The sequence below is a fragment of the Anopheles aquasalis genome, chromosome 3 (genome assembly GCF_943734665.1).
Source record: "Anopheles aquasalis chromosome 3, idAnoAquaMG_Q_19, whole genome shotgun sequence".
Lineage (NCBI taxonomy): Eukaryota > Metazoa > Arthropoda > Insecta > Diptera > Culicidae > Anopheles > Anopheles aquasalis.
The window spans coordinates 8,343,669-8,352,500 of NC_064878.1; the positions used below are offsets into that span (position 1 = coordinate 8,343,669).

Genomic DNA, 8,832 nt, shown 5'->3' on the forward strand with positions numbered 1-8,832 from the left:
CCCCCCTAGTGGACTGTCACTGGAACTTCTTAATGGCATAATAAATGGCGGAAACACTTCCAAACGAGTCCAGTTCCCTTTCTTACGGTGGTGGTTACGGTGAGGACACCGCAGCATCTTCGCCAGTTCCGTTCGTAATTAATGCCTTTTGATAAACTTCTCTTCCAAACTCAACCCTCAAATGCGACAATACCTACCCGATACCGTAGACCGATGATGGAGTCGTCGAGCGTCGAGTCGCGCTTCTTGTCGCGCTCCAGATAGAACACTCGCTTCATTTTGGACTTAATCTTTGGAGACGCTCACTGTACACACTATACTACTTTCTTTACACACGATTGTAACGCTTAAACTGTGTATATAATATGAGGGGAAATATGGGAAGCCATTCTCTAATTATTAAAGAGTGCACGCATCAAAACGATGCATATTGTCGACACCATGTGCAGCACCAGTAGCGTGAGTGTTGGTGAAACTTGTGTTCGGATTAACTTTCGGTGTCTTGTCAGAAGCTTGCACAAATCCCTGGGAGATTAAGTGTTGCTGCTGCTTCTCTCCACCGAATGGCTAATGGACGTGACAGAGAACCAAGCGCTACGTTGTACAACGTAGAACAACGCAACACGAGCGTTATTTAGCGAGCACGCAGACTGCCTTCGCTAACTTTAAATGCTACACAATACAATCTCAGACTCCTCCAGGGGGAGTGAGAGTGAGTGTGAAGAAAATCGCTTGGATAAAAGTTGTTAAAAAAAATCAACATTCATCGATCGGTGCTGGAGGAGAAAAGTCTGCCACACACCACGCGGCATACAGATTGAACGTTCGCGACGTTCCGTTCGAAGCGGAAAAAGTTATGGCACGTTGTTTGATGTGCGAACCAGCCAACAAACAGGCCGTAAAATGGCCCCAGGATTCGAGCAAGATATTGGGTCCGTGTCCGCGGTGACCTCTGGAGGTGTTTGTGTGTCCATAAACAAAAAAAAACTTTCTGCACCACCTGCCCACCATGGGGAGGGTTTGGGGCCAGATTCATTTGGCCTTATTTATCTACTATTTATTCGCTCATATTTTGCTGTTTTATAACTTCAGTTGGCGTTTTTCCGGCTCGTTGTCGCTTTAGAAAGCTCAAGTTTAAGACCTAAGACTCGTAAAAATATGTGAGGAAGAAATTCAGGCCCCAGGAACCTAAAGATCCTTGGATCAAAATTTCCTTAAACGAATCTTAACCTTTCGATGTCAACAGATCGGCGACATTGCGCCATGATTTAACCTCTCAGCGATCTCACGCCTCAAACCGTCGGATATCCTGTCGCATTCCAAGGCCAAGGTCAAACCGTGGAAGCGTCACTACCGCATTCGCTTATCACACGCTTCGCTGCACTCTCTACGCTCTCCAGGAGGGTGCCAATTCCTCGTTGTGCCAAGGGCAGACACATATGACGCACTGGGGGAGATTAAAGCCTCCAAAAGAGTCTCGTTGAATTTTAAACTCAGACTGACACAAGTCGCTATATTTTGTTTGTGAGTTATGCCACAGTATCTGATGGTCTTAAATTTATAAGAAAAACCGTAAAGCAACAACCTGCAATCCAACGCATCAGAAGAGAATCTCTAAAGAATTCAACATTCTCTGCCAGCCAGTTGGAGGAGGCCCTGCGGCTGGGGCTGGTTCCGTTCCGTTTGGCGTTCTCCCGGAAGGCAAAAAGTGAACGTTACAGCTACAGAAAGGCACCCGAAAAGAGCGAGACAGTGGGCGTGCTGGTTGGCGCCTCGGTTGCGGTTGTTGTGGTCTGCGGCCACCTAACGCTCACCGGCGGAAGTCATCGTAAATTGTGTTCTTATGACCTTCAGCGCGGGAGGCAGAAGGTGGCATTCCATTCGTCCGAGGTGCCCTGTACTTTAATGCAGCAGTAATCGGTGGTTGTTGCTAACAGTCGGTAATCAGAGAGTGATGTATGGAGTTGTTTTGGAAAGAATTAAACTTCCATCATGACACCGCATTAGCAACCATGCATGTCACTATAACGACCACGTTTTCGTGCGGTTCATCCCTTGAAATGTTTAGAATTCATTACGCGCGTTCTTTCTCGCGCTCGCTCGCTCACTGGATAACCAAATGGTGAAAGGGCATTTGTGCAAACCGAGCTTATCAGAGAAGCATGTTCGGTTCGTGTGCGTGTTCCGATGGACAAAACACACTGGCGAGGTCTTTGGGAGTTACGAAACGATCCCCCGCTTCGGCGACGTGTGGGCAGCAGCATGCATTAAAGTAAAGCGAATAACACGGGGAGTGGCTAATGTTTATGCGCAGCATAATACCTTCATCGCATCACAAAACAGAGTGTGATAGGAATCCCCCGCAGAAAAAGGGCTTCACCAACGCACAGAGCAGTCCTTCCCATCGTAGATGATGCTTCATTTTTTTTGTTTTTAAACGTCACGAGCCATTTAATGATCGCATTAACTCGAAACCAAACCGAACTGCTCCACCCATTTCTAACCTTCTCTAACTAGGAAGCTGAGACACAGACCTGCAGGTGACTCAATAAAAGGGGTGGGTCCGAAACATAACAACGAGAAAAAAAAATGGCCAAAAACCGCCGGCGCGCTATGGTGAGTTTTGGAATTGCATGAACCACCGAAGGAACGTGTCGATAAGCGCGATCGGATGTTATGACGGTCCACGGTTCGTTCGCGCGCGCGCGGAAGAAAAAGTAAAAAAATGTGCGCCGCTCGGTCAGTTAGTGCGAACGGAAAGTGAAACCAAGGGCTTTTCCAATGGCCCCGGACAGGGGGGTTATCTGCGTGACTAGCCATGCGTACCGCTAAAGGTGCATTGGCGTGCTCGTGGTGCTGTTTGATGTGTTTTAGGTTTTTAATTTTTCAAACGATCGTGCAATCATTTTAACGGCAAAAGATGTCTCCAGGAGATTCGCTGCTCGAGAATACAATCTAAGCACATAGCTTGATCCGTTCTTATTCGCGATCTTTGGTTCGAAAGCAGTTTGAACATAAAAAAAAACCCATCGCTGTTCGTCGGCTCGCCTTGTGCGAATGGAATGCTCGGTGCGTTGATGCGTGATGGACACTGTACGCGCCATACAATTAGCTCATTGATCTGCCCATTGGAATGCCCTTTTCCGAGCAACACATACCGAAGTGGGTGTGTTCTGGCTTCAGTCGAACAATGATTCGAATTTTCTCCACCGCATGAACGCACGATCACCATACCAAGTGGTCTAGCGCCCCCGCGGGGGGTCAAAGCCCTGGCGTGGTTCGGGGGTGGAAATTCGTGAAAAATCAACCGAAAATTGAATGAAATTATTTGAAACCTGAAAAACAGATTTATACCAAAGCGGAATGTTTTAATTACGATGTTCCATCGCTAGCAATTAAATGCCCAATTAAATGACCGCCACGGAATGTCCGGCAATTGCCATTTGTGTCTTTAAAACAAACGATACCATCACACCATCACCAATTGGCGAGATAGATGGAGTAGTGCTGATTTGCTTATGCAAGAATACCGAGACCGTGTCCATGTCCTGACCATTCCTTCTCACTTCCATAGTGTTTGTAAATATCTGCATTCAAAACGGACTTCCATCGGACCAACGAATGCCATGATAGCGCCGCCACTTCTTTACAGAAAAGCTCGCATTCTCCGTCGAGTGGCCCTCAACTTGTCTGTCTTCACCAGAAGATGAATTAGCAACCCCTTTCGGGTTTCCGTTGTAACGCGCCGTTCGGGTGGGAGCGTCCTTTTTGAAGAGCTTCTCCGTCGGCCACTCTAGTGCTCTCGTTGGAATGCGCTATCCTTTTTAGCAAAGGAACAACAAGAGAGAGAGAGAGCCAAGAATCGTAAATCGGATGAATTGTGTTTTTTAATTAAGTTTCTGTCAGCAGTGGCAGTAGCGGCACAAGATGTTCTTTCGAACAACCAGAATCCCATCACAGGCTGCCGCTTTTAAGGAAGAAGCTCGTGAAGCGCTTATTTATGTGTTGTGGTTGGAATGAATTGAACTATTTAAATGATAAGACAAAAGGAGCTGGAAAACCTTGTTATTGCGCTTCGTCAGAACATGTTCTTTATATGCTCAGAATAGAGGTTCGTTGTGGCCTTTATTCGTAGTCGAAGCCTTGCATTATCAGCATTAGAAATGACTGCTTTTATCACTTTCCTACGGCATTGCTTGCTCCAGCCAAGGAATGCACTTTAGCACGTTGTTTTGCCCTTCAAAAACAATATTTAATATTTCAGGCCAGCCTCTCAGGGTTCGTGATCACTAAATGCAGGTGCAGCTTTCGTTAGTTTTCTCTCCACTTAAGACAGCAAACGGAAATCCTCAATCTCACGACGATCACACGCGATCACTTTCGCGCGCGCGCCCGCGCATTATGGAGCACCCATCGATCACAAAACAAAACACTGCTGCCCTCGGTTACACTCTCTTGATAAGCTGCTGCTGTTGCTGCTGCACCGGAGCGTGGAACACAAACAGCCACTACTACGCGTATTCATCACCGAAAAAAGGGATAAAGGGGGTGTCTAATGGGTCGAAACACACGCGAGAGATGCGAGACGCTTGTCTAACCTGCGCGCACGTGGATTATCGTCGGAGCGATTTCGCGCACCGGTCGGACCAAACTCTCTGGCCGGATCTGGCGAGCGTTGATGGCGAACTGAAGCGCCTCGCCAGTGGTGGACCATCGCGAACGTACCATATACACACCAAAACGCCAACCGGACCTTCCTTCCTCCCTTCCCTCGCTGGTTAGGTCCATTCGGAAATGGAAATTTTCGGACAAAACATAACGTGCGCACGGGCGAGCGCATGCCACCCCCACTCCCCACCCTGCCACATTCACAGTCAATTGCGTGAGTCGTAACGTCGTCGTAACGCCGGTTGGCTGCAGAGCGACACACCTTACTGCCCCGCCAGCGAGGAGCGGCACGAAGAACACGTTCGTTGTGGGGATGGTATCACCCTTCAGTTCAACCCCCCCTTTCCCCTGCTTGCGATGCTATTACAAGCGTGTATGGCTTGTATCACATCAACATTAACTCTGCTGCGGACCGCGGCATTCGATTTGTGGTGGTGTCGATTGCTGCTGCTGCACTTTGTCTGCAGCAATGCACCACGCTGATGATGCGAAGAGCTTTCGGGCCTGTTCAACATTAGGGCGACGATCTCTACAATGTTGCAGTGATCGATCGATAAAAAAAAAATGGGGAAAAGCCACCTCTCCTTCTCGCAACAAGATGCTCAACCATTTTGCGAACTAATCGTTTCAGCGCGCAGCCCTTGCCTCGACCTGCAAAACATGGCGTGACACCGCAGCAGGATCCGTTTGTTGATTTATTGTTGTATGTTGCAAAGGTATGTTTTCGCGCTGTGCACACTGCGCATTGCATTGCGGATTGTAGGACGACGAAAATGGGCGATCGTTGAGCCGCAGGCACCGGAAGCACACGATCCGACACAGCAAACACGCAATGGTGCTAAATGCCATGCCATCTATCGCCAAAACGCTTCGCTGCATCGGATGCACCATAAGGTGTTTGGCGGTTTTTAAGTATACGCGAAACAATTACGCTAAACTGCCTGCTGGAGAAACTCACAGGTTTTGTAATTATAATTGTTTGTTTGTTCAAGAACGGACACATAAAATAGCGTTTAAAAAGCTGTTTTGGGTTGATATGCGTCATGGTGCTTGCTGCAGATGGCCTCTAAACAAAAAATGAGGAAGGATTCGCCAGTGAGCTCTCTAAGGTGAGAATGGCGGACGACGACCGAGACCCCTGGACTGAGAGCGGCCGAAACGAATTAGCGGCCATTCCGCAAACACCGGAATGGTGGCAATTATAAAGTTACATCCAACTGTTGAGCACGGTATTGATTAGCGATTCAATTATTCCATTTCAGTGACCTTGCGGGCATCCAGCGGGCTAAATTGCTGCCGCAAACACGCATGACACCCCGTCCATCCACGACCGATTGGTAGTACCTCCCACTGCCTCCCCAGCCGGGGCTTGCACAAACGCATTGTCAAGCGTACATTGAACTGAAGGAAAAGTACTGCGCACACAAATGCAGAGGTTGATGAAGCTTAACGCACCCTTGCCACATCCTCCTGGATCATCGGGCCGATACTCCCCGCTCCCCAAAAGATGATTACTAAGGGTCTGTTCAACCTGTGCTACGAATGAGGAAGCCCAGAGGGTTTGCCAATCAAACCCCAAACCAGACACCCCTACGAATAGCTTCCGAGCTAAACACAGTTACAACCTGGTCGACCTGGTTGTCGCTAATATCCGGTGCGTACGCGATGTAACGGCGCACTGCGTCGATGCGTAATTGAAACGACTGTCTACTGTCCTTCAAACGGCAGCCCCGAAAGGAAGGTTTAAAAATTCATACAAAATCGATTCCAACCGCGTTTGACCGCGGTTGGTACGGAGCGAGTGGTCACTGGAGCGCACCAGAACGCACCAACCGTCGCTCTTCTTCCGCAGTCGCAGTGCGAGCCATATGATTGAACTTTTAAAGGTCTCCATTGGGTGCCGCTCGAACAGAACACTTTGGTGTGAAAGGGGTTCGCGCTTGTGTAAATGGTTATTGTTTTTTCATCACTCAACCACCGAAAATAAATTTTTAATTCACTTATATCGCCCCAGGTAGGATGCCTGGGGAGGAAGCGTTCAGTGAGGATGAAGAGGCGTAAAAAAATACATCCGGGGATCCGCCAGGTATCCTGGCATTCAATTATAGGTCGCGCGCAGCATGGATGCATCGATCAATCAATTTTCATCATTTGCAGTGCCATCATCCATACCTGGGTGCACCGCGCAAGGTACAGAGGTTAACCGGTGACCAAACGGGCGTAACGAATGGCGCTGAAGTCGATCAATCGTTCGGTCGATCAATCATACGCCAGTACGGTGACCAGAAGCGTGATATAAACGCTCTTGCAGCATTCTTTTCGGTGTGGTTTTTATGGGTTTTGAAAGGAGGAAGTGATACTGTTCCGGGAAAGATATTGAACGAGCTTCTTCCAATCCCGACAGTTGATGTGACGTCGATGTGAATGAATCTTTTTCACGAAAAGTTTGTTAGCAAAATAAGAAACTTTTTAGAAGGGAAATTTTGGAACAGAATGCATAACAGAGGGATGCAGGAAGCAAGAGGGCTGCAAGAGGAAAAAAGCTTTTCCAAAATGTTTCCATTTTCACACGATAAAAAAACAATTTTTCACAATTTCCATCTCTCGCTCTCGGTGGGGAGAGAATGAATTGGCCTCCAATTATAGGGTGGCAGGGGCCACCACTAGCAGCACCATCTGAGCGAGGATCATAATTCAAAAAGTTTAGATTGTTGCGTCCCGTCCATCTCGTCCCCTGTTTCTATTAGTTCGGACGCCCTTTGCTCGTTGCCAAGGTGTTCGCATTGTAGCTTAACTTCGTTTCCTATACTCTGCACGAGATGAGAAGCTGGACAATTTCAATTTCCAGTACCAGCAACGCCACCAAACGACCATGGCTACGGCTACGTAGATGATATTTGCAGCCTTTCCTCCCTGGGGGCTCCAACAACAGGCGACAGGCGGCGACGAAAACTTTTTAATGCCAGCACAGTACAGCCACAGTACGCGGCAACTCTCTGCCCCATGGTCTCTAGAATGGTCAAAGGTGATGGGGAGCCGCTACGGCCCCTTCTGATGTTGTGTCACCGTTCTCTCCCCATCCATTAAGCATTAAGTGGTAGCCATTTGCTATGGCTACTGTGTGCTGCGCGTTTGCTTTGCTTCGTTTTTTTTTGCATATTTCAATGTCCACTAGATGCCACCACACTGCTGCAGGAATGATGGTGAAGCATCCTTCTGGTACGCCCCCGGGAGCTGTCACTCAGAGAGCGAGAGGACAACGCGGTAGGTAAAATGGAGATGTAGATTGTCCTTTGCTTCCCGTGGTCGAGTCGCTGGTACTCGAAAGGACGCCGGACGTCACCGGTAGGAAATCGAGCCAGCTGAGCTTAGCTTCAAAAAGTCACCATCATCATCATCATCGCTTCGAGCACCCGGGACACGGGATGGGCGCGTTTGGTTAAGAGGCCTGGGAGGATATGGCACCCCTTCAGCATTGATTTTAACCTGAACGAACACCAGGTCGTACCATCGAGAGCATATATTCCGGTGCAACCATTCCATACAATCACAATTCAACGACCATTTGCAGTCAATCGAACGTTAGGGAAGGCCACGGGCCATGTTAGGTGACCGCTCGGTGGCAGTTGACGGCTCACTAAGCTCTGCATCAATATTCAGTTCAAACTAGCCCCCAGAACCATGTCCACTTTTAGCGTTGACCTCGACTGGGAATGTGTGGGATCGATGGGCTTAACGGTGCTGATTCTGGGAAACGAGTTCGTTATTCGGGACAGTCGGATGTATATGCGACCGGGAAAAAAGTAAACGAGTGTTCGGTGTGTGCGTCTCTGTTTTTAATTGAGTTAGGTGCAGGTGACTTTCTCCGTACCAGATGCAGTTTGGGCGGATTACGCCGTTACTCCCGAGAATATTTCCACTTCCTGGAAGAACATTCCACTATTCCACTATTATTCTACGTAGTTGTTTGTGTTTGGATTGACTGTGTACTGGCTAGTGCCTGTGGGCAGGACATTGAAAAGAACGCAATTGTCCTATTGGTTCCTGACATTTTGAAATTCCATTAAAGTATTAAACAAAGTTTGCCGTGCACAAATTGAAGCGATTTCCCTAGACGGACACAGTAATGTCTTAACATTACTGTTAAGAGTTTGATTTGTACAT

The 8,832-nt window shown here is 48.1% G+C and overlaps 1 protein-coding gene across 7 annotated transcripts in view; it reads right to left on the minus strand.

The window, feature by feature from the left end:
* The window catches only part of LOC126578867 (protein phosphatase 1 regulatory subunit 12B-like), a 74,704-nt gene that overhangs the window by 5,264 nt on the left and 60,608 nt on the right, over nt 1-8,832 (minus strand). The gene's annotated exons all lie outside the window — the stretch shown is intronic.